General features: G+C 44.7%; 1 protein-coding gene across 1 annotated transcript in view; it reads left to right on the top strand.

Moving 5' to 3' along the window:
- Positions 1-4,077: 4,077 nt before the first annotated feature.
- galnt1 (UDP-N-acetyl-alpha-D-galactosamine:polypeptide N-acetylgalactosaminyltransferase 1) overlaps positions 4,078-21,116 on the top strand; it is a 66,229-nt gene continuing 49,190 nt past the window's right edge. The window contains exon 1 of the mRNA XM_042318081.1: positions 4,078-4,752. The gene's annotated coding sequence lies outside the window, so the exon portion shown is untranslated. The remainder of the gene's footprint in view (positions 4,753-21,116) is intronic.

Raw genomic sequence — 21,116 nt, 5'->3', positions numbered from 1 at the left:
CGAAGACCTTAGAAAGGCACGGTAGGATAGATATAGGTCTGTAGCAGTTTGGGTCAAGAGTGTCCCCCTTTGAAGAGGGGGATGACCGCAGCTGCTTTCCAATCTTTGGGAATCTCAGACGACACGAAAGAGAGGTTGAACAGGCTAGTAATAGGGGTGGCAACAATTTCGGCAGATAATTTTAGAAAGAAAGGGTCCAGATTGTCTAGCCCGGCTGATTTGTAGGGGTCCAGATTTTGCAGCTCTTTCAGAACATCAGCTGAATGGATTTGGGAGAAGGAGAAATGGGGAAGGCTTGGGCGAGTTGCTGTTGGGGGTGCAGTGCTGTTGACCGGGGTAGGAGTAGCCAGGTGGAAAGCATGGCCAGCCGTAGAAAAATGCTTATTGAAATTCTCAATTATGGTGGATTTATCAGTGGTGACAGTGTTTCCTATCTTCAGTGCAGTGGGCAGCTGGGAGGAGGTGTTCTTATTCTCCATGGACTTTACAGTGTCCCAGAACTTTTTTGAGTTAGTGTTGCAGGAAGCAAATTTCTGCTTGAAAAAGCTAGCCTTGGCTTTTCTAACTGCCTGTGTATAATGGTTTCTAGCTTCCCTGAACAGCTGCATATCACGAGGGCTGTTCGATGCTAATGCAGAACGCCATAGGATGTTTTTGTGTTGGTTAAGGGCAGTCAGGTCTGGGGAGAACCAAGGGCTATATCTGTTCCTGGTTCTAAATTTCTTGAATGGGGCATGTTTATTTTAGATGGTTAGGAAGGCATTTAAAAAAAATATCCAGGCATCCTCTACTGACGGGATGAGATCAATATCCTTCCAGGATACCCCGGCCAGGTCGATTAGAAAGGCCTGCTCGCAGAAGTGTTTCAGGGAGCGTTTTACAGTGATGAGTGGAGGTCGTTTGACCGCTGACCCATTACAGATGCAGGCAATGAGGCAGTGATCACTGAGATCTTGGTTGAAGACAGCAGAGGTGTATTTAGAGGGGAAGTTGGTTAGGATGATATCTATGAGGGTGCCCGTGTTTAAGGCTTTGGGGAGGTACCTGGTAGGTTCATTGATAATTTGTGTGAGATTGAGGGCATCAGGTTTAGATTGTAGGATGGCTGGGGTGTTAAGCATGTTCCAGTTTAGGTCGCCTAGCAGCACGAACTCTGAAGATAGATGGGGGGCAATCAGTTCACATATGGTGTCCAGAGCACAGGGTGTGAATACAAAGGGTCTGAATACTTATGTAAATAAGGTATTTCTGTTGTAAAAAATTATACATTTTCAAAAATGTACCTGTTTTCACTTTATCATTGTGAGGTATTGTGTGTAGATTGATGGGTAAAAATATTAATTTAATCCATTTTAGAATAAGGCTGTAAAGTAACAAAATGTGGAAAAAGACAAGGGGTTTGAATACTTTCCGATTGCACTGTATATAATGTGATATTTTTCTATACAGCACGGAATACCTACCAATCATTATAGCCTATACTGCCTATTTAAATGGATGAGATTAATTGCCATAGAATATGAGTTTGGGGAGGGGGAAATAGGTCGGCCTATAGCTTGCATGGAATAAGAAACAAGTGTTTCTTTTACAGCACAGTAACGTCACTGTTATGGACTTTGCATTTCCTCTATACAACATTCTATCAATAAGATGTCAGTGTGGATTGTTTACTACCTGCTTCATCAGTTCATCTGGGATGGTTTAAGTGTGTTCCCAGACAGCACTGTATCTTTCCTCATAATTTACTATGCCAATAAGAGAGGAGGTGCCAGGGAACGCTCAAGCATTACCTCCACCAGACAGTGAGAGAGCGAGAGAGTCAGAGAGAGAGAGGGAGAAAGAGAGACAGAGAGACAGACAGACAGAGAGAGAGAGAGAGCGAGCGAGAGACAGAGAGAGAGAGAGAGAGAGGGAGAGAGAAAGCAATCAGAATCAATGACTTCATTTTCTCCAGTTAATAAGAAGCGCGACCCATTCACAGTCGTTGTGAATGGAACATGCTGATAGTCAGGCCCAGAGTGTAATTTAATGAGGGAAACATGTATAATATCTGACACTGTTGGCCTACCGTGTCTTCGAAAAGTGTTCAGACCCCTTGACCTTTTCCGCATTTTGTTATGTTACAGCCTTATTCTAAAATGGATTAAATAAATAAAAATCCTCAGATATCTACACAAAATACCCCATATTGACAAAGTGAAAACAGTTCCTTAAATACCTTATTTCAATAGTGTAAGTATTCAGACCCTTTGCTGTGAGACTCAAAATTGAGCTCAGGTGCATGCTGTTTCCATTGAACATCCTTGAGATGTTTCTACAACTTAGGTTGTAGCCCACCTGTGGTAAATTCAATTGATTGGACATGATTTTTTAAGGTACACACCCGTCTATATATGGTCCCACAGTTGACAGTGCATGTCACAGCAAAGACAAAGCTATGAGGTCGAAGTAATTGTCCATAGAGCTCAGAGACAGGATTGTGTCGAGGCACCGATCTGGAGAAAGGTACCAAAACATTTCTGCAGCATTGAAGTTCCCCTAGAACACAGTGGTCTCCATCATTCTTAAAAGGAAGAAGTTTGGAACCACCAAGACACTTCCTAGAGTTGGCTGCCCGGGCCTTGGTCAGCGAGGGGACCAAGAACCCGATGGTCCCTCTGACAGAGCTCCAGAGTTCCTCTGTGGAGATGGGAGAAACTTCCAGAAGGACAACCAGGCATTTATGGTAGAGTGGCTAGACGAAAGCCACTCCTCAGTAAAAATCACATGAAAACTCGCTTGGAGTTTGCAAAAAGGCACCTAAAGACTCAAACCATGAGAAACATGAATCTCTGGTCTGATGAAACCAAGATGGAACTCTTTGGCCTGATTGCCAAGTGTCACGTCTGGAGGAAACCTGGCACCATCCATAAGGTGAAGTATGGTGGTGGCAGCATCATGCTATGGGGATGTTTTTCAACGGCAGGGACTGGGAGACTAGTCAGGATCGAGGGAAAAATAAACTAAGCAAATTACAGAGAGATCCTTGAGAGCGCCCAGGACCTCAGACCGGGTCGAAGGTTCACCTTCCAACAGGACAACAACCCTAAGCACACAGCCAAGACGACGCATGAGTGGCTTCAGAACAAGTCTCTGAATGTCCTTGAGTGGCCCTGTCAGAGTCCAGAGTTGAACCAGACCGAACATCTCTGGAAACCTGAAAATAGCTGTGAAGCAATGCTCCCCATCCAACCTGACAGAGCTTGAGAGGATCTGCAGAGAAGAATGGGAGAAACTTCCCAAATACAGGTGTACCGTGCTTTTAGTGTCATACCCAAGAAGACTCGAGGCTGTAATCGCTGCCAAAGGTGCTTCAACAAAGTACTGAGTCAAGGATTTGAATACTTAGGTAAATGTGATATTTTTTAAATATTTTTTTTCACCAAATTTGCAAAAATGTCTAAAAACCTGTTTTTGCTTTGTCATTATGGGTTATTGTGTGAAGATTGATGAGGAAAAAAGCGATTTAATAAATTATAGAAAAAGGATTAATTTAAGAAAAAGTCAATGGGTCCGAATACTTCCCGAATGCACTGTACATTGTGTCCAACAGGTGTTATTATAAATGTAATTCACATGCTATTCTTATTTACACCCAATGTCATCAAGGAAAACCTATGAAACACAACACAGCATTGAGAATGAAAGCAATTTTCTTAGACTGGATAGAATGGGCCTATAGCCAGTAAATGAACCAACTACAACTAGGCCCCTGCCATGCAGGACTGTAGTGGAAATAGGAGATTGAACAATCTCCATAAATGGGTCGTGTAGATGGCGCTACAGGACTTGAATTAGCCTATTCTTGAGAGAGGGGCAGGGCATTATTACATTGAGTTTGATGAATAGCAACAAAATAGGCCAATTTGTTCATCTGACCCAAGTAGGCTATTACAAGCTAAAAAGTCGCATATGCTTTTCTTAATAAGTCATCCTTATTAAATGTGTAAACCATTTCAAAGCCACCAGTATATTACGAATGACGTTACTGCAGTGTTGTCATTTTCTTCCGGGTTGGGCTGGAGAGGGAGGATGCTTTCATATCGGGATCACAGTCATTGGGTGCGATGCAGCCTCTGGGTGCTCTGCAACCGACAGCCGCCCGACCGACTGCCGCAGGGGCTTTCTGAACCCGAGCCGAGTGCTGCCTACACACACAAACTACCAGCTCTCATACTCGGCAAAATTGCTCTGCTATCACGTACTGACCTAACAGTATACGATGTTTTCAATGGACGCCGTTTCGCACGACATTTTTTAAATCGCAGTTTTCGAACATGGAAATTACCTCTTCTTCTCGGATTATTTTTGGTGTACAACTGTGATCTCTTCATCACACATCGACTGGAGCAGAGTCAGACACTCCATTTGCTAGCGCATGCGAACATCTCTCGTCTTTGGCAGTTAGCTTGGTAACGTTAGTCGACGTGTCTAGCTTTCTGGATGTTTAGTGTCCATAATACTGGATTTAGTTTTCAGTTGCCCTTGGCATCGAGCTAGTTTTAGATTGGGTATTGTTTTAAACACCATTATCTAGCTAAAGCTGGCTAGCTGCGTGTTATAACAAGCAAGGGAGATTTTGTTCGTCAAAGCACATCTGACTGGTTCGAGATCAGCAGGGGGTTCGTTGGGATACGGAATGCGACTCGCTAAATAACCAAGCCTCGGCTACACAGGAGAAACCACATACATTTCTCCGTTTTCATTCAAAAGGTACGTATTTAAATGTTAGCAAATAATACCCGACATGTATTGCTGGAAAAGTGGTGTTGAATTGTGTTGTTTATGTTAAACCAGTCGGTAATTGAGCTAGCTAATCCATAACCAGCTAGCTGGCAAGCAAGCACTGCCGTTGTCGATGATTGACAGCGTCTGGCCAGGTAACGGTAACTAACGGTCACATGGTCCGCTGGAGGAAGGCTGGAGATGTTGTGTTGGACATCTGTAGACCACGACAGGAAATATATGCCTGTACATGAAAAGCTGCTGTGTAATTTCAATATTCATGCTGTCATCAATTATTCTACTGAAATATGTATTTTACTGTAGCAAGTAAAACATCTAGTCTTTGCTTAAACTGTCCCCAAAATGTTTATTTTCTGTGAGCATTTGGATGGAATGGTCTAACTACTCACAAATGCTCTTGTTATGATGATATATTGCTCTCAATAATAACTTATCACAAAATAGCATTGACCTGAAAGTAAGCCAAGGTTTAGGCCTAGTCACTAGCACTTCATATAGCCTATTGTTAGTTTCTCCCCGTGTCTGTATTAATGTCAGTAGGCCTACTTAAAATAGCCTTGTAATGGAGTGGTTTGGGTAGCTATCACACAAATGCAATAAGTAACAGCCCCTATTCCAACCAACTCTAGTATAATGCAATCATCAAAAGTACTAGTGTAACAAATGAACATCTTTACAATAGTAATTACAGCGTTACAACACATGTATAAGAGCAACTAAATATGACTATGACTTATTACCACCAGCTGTGAACTCTGAGTCAGTTGGAGTCGGTCCAGAACGAGGCCTATAGCCATGCATGCCTCTCCCAGCTCCAGCTCGTGCTCTACAATAGGCCTGAAGTTGATTACATTTCACGTAACCTAATCCGGATGGGACCTTTTATAGAGGCGCGTTAATGTATGTGGATTCCGGGCCAGAGCAGGTCTATGTGTGTGTGTGTTTCTGTGTGTGAAAGAGAGTGTTTGTCTTTGTATGCGAGCAGAGCGAGCCAGTGAGTGTGCACTCACAGTGCTGTAATTATACATCTGATAGATAAGGAAATGGATTCACAATCAATCCTGTAACTCTCTGGCTGCAGATGAAGATGTAGGGGAATGAAATGAGTCTGTCATGTTTCTCCAGGGGCAGGAAGAGATGGGCATCCATTATTTATACTCTGTGCCTGTGGATGAGGCCCAGGCTCTGTGGCTCTGGCTTGCACAATAGGAGAACATGTGCAGAACAGAGCAGCGCTGGAGGGAAACTATCTGGCCTTATCTGTTAGCATGGGCCCCCCGCTACCCAGAGCACAATGTGGCCAGAGGGCATGGATGGCTGTGTACACTGAAACACAACACTGTGTTATTGCTTACAGCAGCAGAGAGCTGAGCTTGGAGTGACGACTGCAGCTGAACCGCACACACACACACACACACACACACACACACACACACACACACACACACACACCCTTTCTCAAACCATGTGTGACTTCAGGCATTTGATGTTCAAAACCCCTCTAAGTCCTCGGTCTGGCGATGTTGTGCCATGTTTTGAATCCCCCCTCAGTGAGACTGAAAGTTATTGTGTCATGTTTTACTACCCTTCTACAGTGGAAATGCTGTGGGTTAGCCAATAGCCAAGCCCTGTTTTAAGGCATTACTGTCCAGCATTCACAGGAAATGAATCATGTTCCTCAATTCAAGGCCGTGGCGTCTGCATGATGTGTTTCCTGTCCTGCTGCGTGTTCAGGTCCAGACCACAGCAGATGTGCTCCCCTATTTGGTGTGTGTGTGTGTTTCTGAGTCTGTCTGTGTGTTTCTCTAAGAGAGTGGATTTAGTGAGTGTGTGTAGTTTGGAGTTGCTCTGGTGGAACAATAGCTCTATTCTGCGCTGTCTCTCTGGAGGAAGGCAGCGTTGGTTCTCCCTGAGCTGTGCCAGTGAGGCAGGCTCAGACTCAAACTGGGTGACTGGGGTTGGGTAGGATTGGGTTTCCCCAGCCACCTGGAGCTCCCAGCACAAGAATGCCATTGTTCCCTCTGGTCCGTGGCCGGAACACAGAACCCTGCAGACTGGGGATGAGGAGTCACCCTGTATCACCTGATATCTAAACCCTGTATCATTATAACTGACCCACAGAGACCTATATCACTGCAGCCTGTAGATTTGAGTCATTTAGCATACGTTCTTATCCGGAGAGACTTAGAGGAGCAATTAGGGTTACTTTGCCTTGCTCAAGGGCATCTCGGCAGATGTTTTACCTAGTCGGCTCGAGGATTCGAACCAGCGACTTTTCAGTTAATGTCCCGATGCTCTTAACCGCTAGGTTACCTACCAGAATCCCATATTAATAACTCAGACTGACCTTCATCACTGGCCCATGTAGCCTAGGCCTAGTTTAACTCCCTGTGTCGAAGGCTGGGACAGGGGAACAACACTAGGAGTGGGATTAAGTTGGATATTGACGCTGATCCAAGGTCGTGTTGTCTTTTCACATAATGGGTAAAGTTAGGATTTGGGGAAGGCAAGCTGATCCTAGATCTGTGCCTAAGAACAACTTCTGTCCAGAACGGGATGAATTGGATGGTTATCTATTTTATAGTTAGAAGGAAGGAAGAAGGATGTACTGTTGTATTTCCTGTTGATCCCCAGTATTGATCGATGCAACTGACACGACAATGAGATTATCTCAGATGATCGCACCACAACGCTACTGATGTTAGCTAATAAGATGATGTCATAATAACAACAACAGCATCACTCAGACACACATAGGGGGCTATACCTCTGATGGCTATAAGGAAAGCTGCTGCCAGAGAGAATTCTCTCTCTCTCTCTCTCTCTCTCTCTCTCTCTCTCTCTTCTTCATTGTTTTTTAAACATGTCGCGAGCTGCAATTTATTTTCTAGCTTTCAAATAGGCATGTAGTTCTCCACTCCTCTGCAACTCTTCCCCAGGTCCTTAGTGCACTACTTTCTCTTGTACACTATGTTTTCTGTCAACCTGGTCATATAATGGTTAATAAACAACCAAAATACGTTTTATATTTTCCAAAATTGTTTTCTCAGTTGTATTTTTCCTGGTTTTAGATTGTTGTGGCTTTTGACTCTCAAAATCACCATTGTTCATAGAGAAACAATGACGTGATCTTCTGTTAAATCACATCCAAAAGCTTTTTTTTAGGTCTGGAAGAAAACAAACACATTTTTATTTTAGAGTGTAATTCCCCTTTAATTGGCATCTATCAAGTGAGGAATGTGCTGTCTAATGTGCCAGTCTAGCCATGGTTCTGTAAGCTACTGCTGCTGCTCTTTTCATGGTTTGAAGTTTGAAAATAACAAATAATAGATAGAAATGATATACTTACTCATGATATACTTCTGCCAGGTAAGCCTACTTTGCAGGTAACATTATATCTAGAAAGTTTTGGGGAAAGTATTTCAGTCAACCCACAAGATGGTTATCACATCCACTGGCTACACACAGATTGATAGACAAACGCCTGCACCACACAGACAGACAGGGGAAATATTGCTGGAAATAAATAGGCAGATATTGTGTTAGGTTTGGCTTTTTAAGCCAATAGTGTCTAACCAGGGGTGGGATGATGTCAATGTTGTGTTGATTAGATAGTAGCTGACTGCTTGCTGTGTCTAATACTTGTGAGAGTTGTTAATGACTGTTTGCGGTGGAACATGTGAAAATTGCATGTACTTTCAGAATTGTTTGGCAAGCTACTCATAGGTAGGCTCGCGATTGACCTGTTGGAGACTCCTGGTTTACAGAGACTCATGGTGAAATCTGACTGATGCTGATCAGAACCGCCATTGATTGTCATGTCATGCCCTGACCTTAGAGAGACGTTTTATTTCTCTATTTGGTGAGGTCAGGATGTGATGTGGGGTGGGCAGTCTATGTTTTGTATTTCTTTGTGTTTGGCCGAGTGTGGTTCCCAATCAGAGGCAGCTGTCTATCTTTGTCTCTGATTGGGAATCATACTTAGATAGCCTTTTTCCCACCTATGTTGTGGGATCTTGTTTTTGTACAGCTCTTGTAGCCTACGGAACGGTACGTTCGTTTTGGTTTCACTTTGTTATTTTGTTGCTGGTTCTCATTTAAATAAATATGATAACCACAAATTACGCTGCGCCTTGGTCTCTTTCAAACAACGCACTTTACAAAAGATCCCACCACAAAAAGACCAAGCAGCGTTTTCTGGAGGAGTGGACATGGGAGGAGATACTGGAAGGCCTGGGTGCAGGCTGGAGATGATCACCGTCCATGGGAGGAGATAGAAGCAGCTAGAGCGGAACAGCGAGGATACGAGGAATTAGAGGAACGGCAACTATACAAGGGGTCACAGCACGGAAGCCCGAGAGGCAGCTCCAAAACATTTTTTTTGGGGGGGGGGTCACACGGGGAGATTGGCGGAGTCAGGGTTTAGACCTGAGCCAACTCCCCGTGCTTACCGTGGGGAGCGTGTGACCGGTCGGGCTCCGTGCTATGCGGTGATGTGCACCATGTCTCCAGTGTGCAGTCACAGCCCGGTGTGCTATATTCCAGCTCCCCACATTGGACTGGCTAGAGTGGGCATCCAGCCAGGACGGATGGTGCCGGCTCAGCGCTCCTGGCCTCCAATGCGTCTCTTCAGCTCAGGATATCCTGCGCCGGCTCTGCGCACTGTGTCTCTGGTGCGTCTGCACAGCCCAGTGCGTCCTGTGCTAGCGCCCCGCATTTGCCGGGCAAAAGTAACCATCCAGCCAGGACGGGTTGTGCCGGCTCTACGCTTGAGACCTCCAGTGCGCCTTCACGGCCCAGTGTATCCGGTGCCTGCTCCACGCACCAGGCTTCCAGTGCATCTCCCCAGTCCGATAAGACCTGTTACGGTTCCACGTACCAGGCCTCCAGTGTGTCTCCCCAGCCTGGTAAGCCCCGTGGCAGCTCCACGCACCAGTCTTCCAGTACGTCTCCTCAGTCCGGTGAGACCTGTTCCGGCTCCAGGTAGGAAGCCTCCAGTGATGATCCATGGCTCGAAGCCTCCAGTGATGATCCATGGCACGAAGCCTCCAGTAACGATCCATGGCACGAAGCCTCCAGTAACGATCCATGGCACGAAGCCTCCAGTGATGATCCATGGCACGGAGCCTCCAGTGATGATCCATGGCACGGAGCCTCCAGTGATGATCCATGGCACGGAGCCTCCAGTGATGATCCATGGCACGGAGCCTCCAGTGATGATCCATGGCCCGGAGCCTGCAATGAGGATCCATGGCACGGAGCCTCCAGCGTTGATCCGCTGTCCGGAGCCTCCGGCGACTGTCCCCAGTCCGGAGCCTCCGGCGACTGTCCCCAGTCCGGAGCCTCCGGGGACTGTCCCCAGTCCGGAGCCTCCGGCGACTGTCCCCAGTCCGGGACCTGCGACTAGGGTCCCCAGTCCGGGGCCTGCGGCGAGGGTCCCCGCACCAGAGGCTCCACCAAAGTGGGGGGAGCCAGATGTGGAGCGGGGTCTACGCCCCGAACCGGAGCCACCGTCAAGGGTAGATACCCACCCGGACCCTCCTCTATAGGTTCAGGTTTGCGGCCGGGAGTCCGCACCTTTGAGGGGGGGGTACTGTCACGCCCTGACCTTAGAGAGATTTTTATTTCTCTATTTGGTGAGGTCAGGGTGTGATGTGGGGTGGGCAGTCTATGTTATGTATTTCTTTGTGTTTGGCAGAGAGTGGTTCCCAATCAGAGGCAGCTGTCTATCGTTGTCTCTGATTGGGAATCATACTTAGGTAGCCTTTTTCCCACCTATGTTGTGGGATCTTGTTTTTGTACAGCTCTTGTAGCCTACGGAACGGTACGTTCATTTTGGTTTCACTTTGTTATTTTGTTGCTGGTTCTCATTTAAATAAATATGATGACCACAAATTACACTGCGCCTTGGTCTCCTTCAAACAACGCACGTTACATGTAGACACACACACACACAGCCCTGTTTTACAAGATATTCATATTGAAAGAACAGTTTTGACACAAGGAGGGTTTTTCTTGACTTTGAGGCTAGTCAGGCAAACATCAGCAAATAGCTTAACGATTCTCTATTTGATCAGTCAGTTTTTAGCTAATGTACTTTAAAAACACTCAAATCAAACTGGGTTTTGGATTTCAACATTGACTGACCTTCGGAACAGGAAGATGTCATAAATGAAACATACTCTGATTTTATTTTTCATCTTCAAAAGGTTCTGAATTTTAGAAGGGCCTTATTGATGAAGATTGTGTCTAGCATCTTTCAGAGACGTCTGTAGCATCTAGGCTACCACAGGCTCTCCATAATCCTAGTGCAGTGTTGATCAGATACATTCACTCTACCAGTCTGCTTTATCATGTTCTTCTCTCTGATCTGATGGTCTGATATAAACTGATATACTGCACACTCCTTACCTGGGAGGTTTTTTCCGGATGTTTGTCATAGTTAGATCAGATAGCAGAGGCACTGATTGTAAACTCAGAGTGACCATGGAGAGAGAAGGAGCGAGATACAGAGAGAGGAGTGAGGCAGAGGGGTGGCGTGAGAGAGAGAGCACCATGTTTTGGTTTTTGCATCTCAGGCTTTGTGTGTGTGTTGTGTGTGTCCTCTGGCTGCTCATAGGGTCATATCAGGGATAGAATTGCACGCAGAAGTGGGTCAGGTCAGCCTGTGCCACTGGGGAGCCTTCCAAGCTCCACACACACACACACACACACACACACACTGAGTGTACAAAACATTAGGAACTCTTTCCTTGCTCTTTCCATGACAGACTGACCAGGTGATTCCAGGTGAAACCTATGATCCCTTATTGATGTCATTTGTAAGTCCACTTCAATCGGTGTAGATGAAGATGTTGAGACAGGTTAAAGAATGATGTTTAAGACTGGAGACATACAGTAGAATGTGTATGTATGCCTTTCAGAGGGTGAGTGGGCAAGACAAAAGATTTAAGTGCCTTTGAACTAGAACTGCAACGCTGCTGGGTTTTTCACACTCAACAGTTTCCTGTGTGTATCAAGAATGGTCCAGCATCCAAAGAACATCCAGCCAACTTGACACAACTGTGGGAAGCATTGGGGTCAACATGGGTCAGCATCCCTGTGGAACGCTTTTAACACCTTGTAGACCCCACCCCAACGAATTGAGGCTTTTCTGAGGGCGAAGGGGGGTGCAGCTCAATGTTTGGAAGGTGTTCCTTATTCTTTGTACACTCAGTGTAGGTATATATATATATATATATATATATATATACAGTGGGGAGAACAAGTATTTGATACACTGCCGATTTTGCAGGTTTTTCTACTTACAAAGCATGTAGAGGTCTGTAATTTTTATCATAGGTACACTTCAACTGTGAGAGACGGAATCTAAAACAAAAATCCAGAAAATCACATTGTATGATTTTTAAGTAATGAATTTGCATTTTATTGCATGGCATAAGTATTTGATACATCAGAAAAGCAGAACTTAATATTTGGTACAGAATCCTTTGTTTGCAATTACAGAGAATATACGTTTCCTGTAGTTCTTGACCAGTTGCACACACTGCAGCAGGGATTTTGGCCCACTCCTCCATACAGACCCAGATCCTTCAGGTTTCGGGGCTGTCGCTGGGCAATACGGACTTTCAGCTCCCTCCAAAGATTTTCTATTGGGTTCAGGTCTGGATACTGGCTAGGCCACTCCAGGACCTTGAGATGCTTTTTACGGAGCCACTCCTTAGTTGCCCTGGCTGTGTGTTTCGGGTCGTTGTCATGCTAGAAGACCCAGCTACGACCCATCTTCAATGCTCTTACTGAGGGAAGGAGGTTGTTGGCCAAGATCTCGCGATACATGGCCCCATCCATCCTCCCCTCAATACGGTGCAGTCGTCCTGTCCCCTTTGCAGAAAAGCATCTCCAAAGAATGATGTTTCCATCTCCATGCTTCAAGGTTGGGATGGTGTTCTTGGGGTTGTACTCATCCTTCTTCTTCCTCAACACGGCGAGTGGAGTTTAGACCAAAAAGCTCTATTTTTGTCTCATCAGACCACATGACCTCCTACCATTCCTCCTCTGGATCATTCAGATGGTCATTGGCAAACTTCAGATGGGCCTGGACATGCGCTGGCTTGAGCAGGGGGACCTTGCGTGCGCTGCAGGATTTTAATCCATGACGGCGTAGTGTGTTACTAATGGTTTTCTTTGAGACTGTGGTCCCAGCTCTCTTCAGGTCATTGACCAGGTCCTGCCGTGTAGTTCTGGGCTGATCCCTCACCTTCCTCATGATCATTGATGCCTCACGAGGTGAGATCTTGCATGGAGCCCCAGACCGAAGGTGATTGACCGGCATCCCAGCCTTGTGCAGGTCTACAATTGTATCCCTGATGTCCTTACACAGCTCTCTGGTCTTGGCCTTTGTGGAGAGGTTGGAGTCTGTTTGATTAAGTGTGTGGACAGGTGTCTTTTATACAGGTAATGAGTTCAAACAGGTGCAGTTAATACAGGTAATGAGTGGAGAACAGGAGGGCTTCTTAAAGAAAAACTAACAGGTCTGTGAGAGCTGGAATTCTTACTGGTTGGTAGGTTATCAAATACTTATGTCATGCAATAAAATGCAAATTAATTACTTAAAAATAATAATGGATTTTTGTTTTAGATTCCGTCTCTCACAGTTGTAGTGTACCTATGATAAAAATTTACAGACCTCTACATGCTTTGTAAGTAGGAAACACTGCCGATTTTGCAGGTTATCAAATACTTGTTCTCCCCACTGTAATATATATATAACCACACATACTCTCTCTCTCCTCTCACACACACACACACACAGGCAGGAATCACCTATCGCACACTCTATGGTCAACACATACGTTCTGGCTGGGTAGTGTGTCTCTGCTGTGTGAGGTTGATCATTCGCCAAGGCTAACTAACACCATGTGGGAGGGTGTGATGCCACCAAGGAATCACTGTGAGATGACTGTGTGTGTCTCACCATTTAAGACAGGAGAACCATAAACGTCAGGTTTTACAAACCTTTTTTTACAGCCCTGATTGGTCATCTGTAGCTCAGTAGGTAGAGCATGGCGCTTGCAATGCCAGGATAGTGAATTCCATGTATGCACACATTACTTTAAATTGCTTCAGATTGAAGCATTTGGTAAATGTATTTTTAAAATTTTGTGTGTCAGTGTCCGCCCGCCTGAGCCCCACCCAGGGGCACCAAGATGCTGTATTGAACCAAGAGCTCGCCCCGCCTATGCTATAGTTTTCTATAGTCAAGAGTTCGCATGATGTTAGTCATGTTTTCCATTCTAGTAAAGCCTCTCAGTTACTTCCTCTCTTATATGCTGTAATAGAACGCAGGAACCACTCAGAGCTCTCAAGGGAGTGTAGAAGTCAGGAACCACTCAGAGCTCTAAAGGAAGTGTAGAAGTCAGGAACCACTCAGAGCTCTAAAGGGAGTGTAGAAGTCAGGAACCACTCAGAGCTCTCAAGGAGTGTAGAAGTCAGGAACCACTCAGAGCTCTCAAAGGGAGTGTAGAAGTCAGGAACCACTCAGAGCTCTAAAGGAAGTGTAGAAGTCAGGAACCACTCAGAGCTCTAAAGGGAGTGTAGAAGTCAGGAACCACTCAGAGCTCTCAAAGGGAGTGTAGAAGTCAGGAACCACTCAGAGCTCTAAAGGAGTGTAGAAGTCAGGAACCACTCAGAGCTCTCTAAGGGAGTGTAAAGTCAGGAACCACTCAGAGCTCTAAAGGAAGTGTAAAGTCAGGAACCACTCAGAGCTCTAAAGGGAGTGTAGAAGTCAGGAACCACTCAGAGCTCTAAAGGAGTGTAAAGTCAGGAACCACTCAGAGCTCTAAAGGGAGTGTAGAAGTCAGGAACCACTCAGAGCTCTATAGGGAACAGGAACCACTCAGAGCTCTCTAAGGAGTGTAAAGTCAGGAACCACTCCGAGCTCTATAGGGAGTGTAGAAGTCAGGAACCACTCAGAGCTCTATAGGGAGTGTAGAAGTCAGGAACCACTCAGAGCTCTAAAGGGAGTGTAGAAGTCAGGAACCACTCAGAGCTCTCTAAGGAGTGTAGAAGTCAGGAACCACTCAGAGCTCTAAAGGGAGTGTAGAAGTCAGGAACCACTCAGAGCTCTCTAAGGAGTGTAGAAGTCAGGAACCACTCCGAGCTCTATAGGGAGTGTAGAAGTCAGGAACCACTCAGAGCTCTCTAAGGAGTGTAGAAGTCAGGAACCACTCCGAGCTCTATAGGGAGTGTAGAAGTCAGGAACCACTCAGAGCTCTAAAGGGAGTGTAGAAGTCAGGAACCACTCAGAGCTCTATAGGGAGTGTAGAAGTCAGGAACCACTCAGAGCTCTCTAAGGAGTGTAGAAGTCAGGAACCACTCCGAGCTCTATAGGGAGTGTAGAAGTCAGGAACCACTCAGAGCTCTCTAAGGAGTGTAGAAGTCAGGAACCACTCAGAGCTCTATAGGGAGTGTAGAAGTCAGGAACCACTCAGAGCTCTAAAGGGAGTGTAAAGCCTTGTGATGTTTATGGTGCTCCTCTCTTAAATGGTGGAATAGAATGTTTACGATGGAGAGACTCAGGACATAATGGTAGACTAGTGGTTCATGTTTAGGGTGAGGTCAGACAGAAGATGACAGTGTGTACTATGTACCAGTCAGATGGACAGTGTTTCTAGTCTAATGTTTCTCTGGGTTTCCCAGAGCTTCAAGACAAGCTGTTCCCCCTTATCCAAAATGACTGATTCAGTTCTTCATCCAGTTTTTCTGCAGTTTGTTTTTCAGCTGTTTGTGTTGTTCTGCAGATTAGTATTCAGATGATGTTGTGCCAGATATCCTCCGGTCCTCTCTGCCTCCTAATAGACATAGAGGCAGAGCCTCCAGTGTCCTCAACAGTGAGGACACTGGGCCTAGTTTCACCCCCCTCCCCTCCTGACAATGTGTGCTGTGGTCGTGTGTATGTGTACGTGTGTATGTGTGGTTGTGTACGTGTGGTTGTGTACGTGTGTACGTGTGGTTGTGTACGTGTGTATGTGTGGTTGTGGACGTGTGTATGTGTACGTGTGTATGTGTGGTTGTGTACGTGTGTCAGGGTTTCTGTTAACTGGCTTTTGTCCAGGAAAAAAATAGAAAAGTTGATTAAATAAAGTTGCCGCAGGCAAGAATAATAATATCATTTTTAAAAAACATTGCGAAATAATGCTTTTTAGCCGATTCATTGATGGGAAATAGTGTAATTATTCCATCCTCAAGGCAATCAAACAAGCGAACTGCTGGTACAGGGACATGGTGGAGTCGCAATTCAACCGCTCAGACACGAGACGTATGTGGCAGGGTCTACAGGAAATCACGGGCTACAAAACAAAAACAGCCACGTCACGGATACCGACGTCATGCTTCCAGACAAACTAAACACCTTCTTTGCCCACTTTGAGGATAATACAGTGCAACCGTCTCGGCCCGCTAACAAAGTCTGCGCCCTCAAAAACAGATATTTATCTTGTTTCAGTCTTGGGGAGCGAGCTATATCTGTTCCTGTTGATCAGGCAACAGCTGGAGTTTTCACAAGAGGCTGTGTTTACATCGAAGATAGAAGCAGGCCATTGGCTGCCTTCATCACGAGGGGTGTTTATGGGAGTTCTGATTGATTCCAAGTTTAACAGTTGGGCAAATTTGTGTTGAAATATTTTTTATGAGAAAATGTGCAGGAATTGAAGGTGCCAACAAATGTTATAGTCATCATAAAATAGTTTTACAGTCGTATGTAAAAAATAATCTCCTCCCTCGACGGGGCTTCGGCCCACCACGCTATGTGTGCGCCTCTCCTTCAGCATTTGTTTTAGCATGAGATACGACCCCCACAGGAAAGGCCTGGTTTCCATGGTGTCCCCCCCTCAGAGGAAATGTAATGTGTCCAAATTCTGCTGACTCATTGAGTCAATCACACACACACACACACACACACACACACACACACACACACACACACACACACACACACACACACACACACACACACACGTCTCCAATCACAAGAGTCTTCAGTCTGTCTGTCTGTCTGTGAATGATTGAGTATGTCTCTGTGTGTCTGTCTGCTTTGTGAGTGAGTGTGTTTCATTGTCATGTGTGCTGTGCGTATGGTGTGTGTGTGTGTTGGCTGGGTGCCCCAGTCAGAGCAGAGCTGGTTAAGTCAGGAAGGCCTGGAGTAGACAGGATTTAGAGGGATAACTGGGAGCAGAGCAGTACTACTCCACTCACCCTACAGACCAACAGAGGATAGCTTTCTATTGGACTGGCCTATTGTGGCCTAGCTTTCCCTTTCACAGTGGCTCACATCTTTTTCACATGTCTGTTATTTCACCCAGCCCACTGTTGTGTGAGGGGATGAGAGATGGGGAGACTGAGAGAGTAGAGAGACCCCTTCCCCTCTCTCTTTCTCTCTTTCCTTCTCTCTCTCTCTCCTTCTGATAAGCATATCTACCCTCAGCCGCTGGGCTAGAGAACAACAGGCCCATTGTGTGTGTGTGTGTGTGTGTGTGTGTGTGATCAGTGGCAACCTGCCTCATGTGGGTCAGCAGCCACAGATCAGAATGACTTTTCTGGATGTCTCAACTCTGCTCCCACTAGTGTTGGGAGGAGTTAGAACATACCTCTAGTGTTGGGAGACGTTAGAACAGACCTTTAGTGTTGGGAGGAGTTAGAACAGACCTCTAGTGTTGGGAGGAGTTAGAACATACCTCTAGTGTTGGGAGACGTTAGAACAGACCTTTAGTGTTGGGAGGAGTTAGAACAGACCTCTAGTGTTGGGAGGAGCTAGAACAGACCTTTAGTGTTGGGAGGAGTTAGAACAGACCTCTAGTGTTGGGAGAAGTTAGAACAGACCTCTAGTGTTGGGAGAAGTTAGAACAGACCTCTAGTGTTGGGAGAAGTTAGAACAGACCTCTAGTGTTGGGAGGAGTTAGAACAGACCTCTAGTGTTGGGAGGAGTTAGAACAGACCTCTAGTGTTGGGAGGAGTTAGAACAGACCTCTAGTGTTGGGAGGAGTTAGAACAGACCTTTAGTGTTGGGAGGAGTTAGAACAGACCTCTAGTGTTGGGAGGAGTTAGAACATACCTCTAGTGTTGGGAGGAGTTAGAACAGACCTCGAGTGTTGGGAGAAGTTAGAACAGACCTTTAGTGTTGGGAGGAGTTAGAACATACCTCTAGTGTTGGGAGGAGTTAGAACAGACCTCTAGTGTTGGGAGGAGTTAGAACGGACCTCTAGTGTTGGGAGGAGTTAGAACAGACCTAGAATGGACCTCTAGTGTTGGGAGGAGTTAGAACGGACCTCTAGTGTTGGGAGGAGTTAGAACAGACCTTTAGTGTTGGGAGGAGTTAGAACAGACCTCTAGTGTTGGGAGGAGTTAGAACGGACCTCTAGTGTTGGGAGGAGTTAGAACAGACCTAGAATGGACCTCTTGTGTTGGGAGGACTTAGAACGGACCTCTAGTGTTGGGAGGAGTTAGAACAGACCTCTAGTGTTGGGAGGAGTTAGAACAGACCTCTTGGCCTACACTGTCGAATACCAATATCACACTTCTACAATTACAATACCAATACTGTGTGTGTGTGTGTGTTAAGCTTTGTGCACTGTGTGAAGAAGTGCTAAATATAATATTGATATAGTTCTCATTTGCATTGCTACTGGTGCTGGCCCAGGTTAGGTTTGTGTGTGTGTGTGTGTGTGTGTGTGTGTGTGTGTGTGTGTGTGTGATTGTGCATGTGATTGTGTGTGTCTGGGTCTGTGCCTAGTCGATGATAGTTACATTTTACAGCAACCAACAGTCTATTGAGTGGCTCATTTATTACTCCTACTTTATCGGTGTAGCGTCTGTAGTGAGAGAGGATGGAGGGCTGGGAGTTGCAGACAGACAGACAGACAAAGCAGTTGTGCATTTCTGTGTGTTTGTGTGTGTGTGTAAAACCATATCCCAGGGTGTATCAACCTGTCCCATGGCTTCTGGCCTTTTACTGGAAGAGGAAGTGAGTGTGGTCATGTGACTAAAAATATTCAACATTTTCCTGCATGAGTAATTTGGCTGGGAATGCCAAACCAGCTGGGATTGAGAACGTTGGGAATGTCATGCTGGCGTCAGAAACATGAGGAAAATTAGAAATGTTCGGAAGAGGAGAAGAGAATAGGAAAGGAGATCAGAGGGGATATGAAGGGAGGGGATGAGAGGAGAAGAGAATAGGAAAGGAGATCAGAGGGGATATGAATGTTATGTGGGGGACACAGCAATATAATGTTATGTGGAGGATACAACCAATAGAATGTTATGTGGGGGATACAAATAATAGAATGTTATGTGGGGGATACAACCAATATAATGGTATGTGGGGGATACAACCAATATAATGTTATGTGGGGGATACAACCAATATAATGTTATGTGGGGATACAACCAATAGAATGTTATGTGGAGGATACAACCAATATAATGTTATGTGGGGATACAACCAATAGAACCAATATAATGTTATGTGGGGGATACAAATAATAGAATGTTATGTGGGGGATACAACCAATATAATGGTATGTGGGGGATACAACCAATATAATGTTATGTGGGGATACAACCAATAGAACCAATATAATGTTATGTGGGGGATACAAATAATAGAATGTTATGTGGGGGATACAACCAATATAATGGTATGTGGGGGATACAACCAATATAATGTTATGTGGGGATACAACCAATAGAATGTTATGTGGAGGATACAACCAATATAATGTTATGTGGGGATACAACCAATAGAACCAATATAATGTTATGTGGGGGATACAACCAATATAATGTTATGTGGGGGATACAACCAATAGAATGTTATGTGGGGGATACAACCAATATAATGTTATGTGGGGATACAACCAATAGAATGTTATGTGGAGGATACAACCAATATAATGTTATGTGGGGATACAACCAATAGAACCAATATAATGTTATGTGGGGATACAAATAATAGAATGTTATGTGGGGGATACAACCAATATAATGTATGTGGGGATACAACCAATATAATGTTATGTGGGGATACAACCAATAGAATGTTATGTGGAGGATACATGTGGGGGATACAACAATATAATGTTATGTGGGGATACAACCAATAGAACCAATATAATGTTATGTGGGGATACAACCAATATAATGTTATGTGGGGGATACAACCAATATAATGTTATGTGGGGATACAACCAATAGAATGTTATGTGGGGATACAACCAATAGAATGTTATGTGGGGATACAACCAATAGAATATAATGTTATGTGGGGGATACAACCAATATAATGTTATGTGGGGATACAACCAATAGAATGTTATGTGGGGGATACAACCAATATAATGTTATGTGGGGATACAACCAATAGAACCAATATAATGTTATGTGGGGGATACAACCAATAGAAAACCAATATAATGTTATGTGGAGGATACAACCAATAGAACCAATATAATGTTATGTGGGGATACAACCAATATAATGTTATGTGGGGATACAACCAATAGAATGTTATGTGGGGATACAACCAATATAATGTTATGTGGGGATGTTATGGGGGATACAACCAATAGAATGTTATGTGGGGGGGATACAACCAATATAATGTTATGTGGGGATACAACCAATAGAATGTTATGTGGGGATACAACCAATATAATGATACAACCAATATAATGTTATGTGGTTATGGGGGATACAACCAATATAATGTTATGTGGAGGATACAACCAATATAATGTTATGTGGGGATACAACCAATATAATGTTATGTGGAGGATACAACCAATATAATGTTATGTGGAGGATACAACCAATATAATGTTATGTGGAGGATACAACCAATATAATGTTATGTGGAGGATACAACCAATATAATGTTATGTGGGGGATACAACCAATAGAATGTTATGTGGGGGATACAACCAATGGAATGTTATGTGGGGGATACAACCAATAGAACCAATATAATGTTATGTGGGGGATACAACCAATAGAACCAATAGAATGTTATGTGGAGGATACAACCAATAGAACCAATATAATGTTATGTGGAGGATACAACCAATATAATGTTATGTGGGGGATACAACCAATATAATGTTATGTGGGGGATACAACCAATAGAATGTTATGTGGGGGATACAACCAATGGAATGTTATGTGGGGGATACAACCAATAGAATGTTATGTGGGGGATACAACCAATAGAATGTTATGTGGAGGATACAACCAATAGAATGTTATGTGGAGGATACAACCAATAGAATGTTATGTGGAGGATA

Source organism: Oncorhynchus tshawytscha, unplaced genomic scaffold (genome assembly GCF_018296145.1).
Source record: "Oncorhynchus tshawytscha isolate Ot180627B unplaced genomic scaffold, Otsh_v2.0 Un_scaffold_3409_pilon_pilon, whole genome shotgun sequence".
NCBI classification, from domain to species: Eukaryota; Metazoa; Chordata; class Actinopteri; order Salmoniformes; family Salmonidae; genus Oncorhynchus; species Oncorhynchus tshawytscha.
Note: the sequence above shows the minus strand (reverse complement) of the source record. Positions and strands in the feature narration are given on the sequence as shown.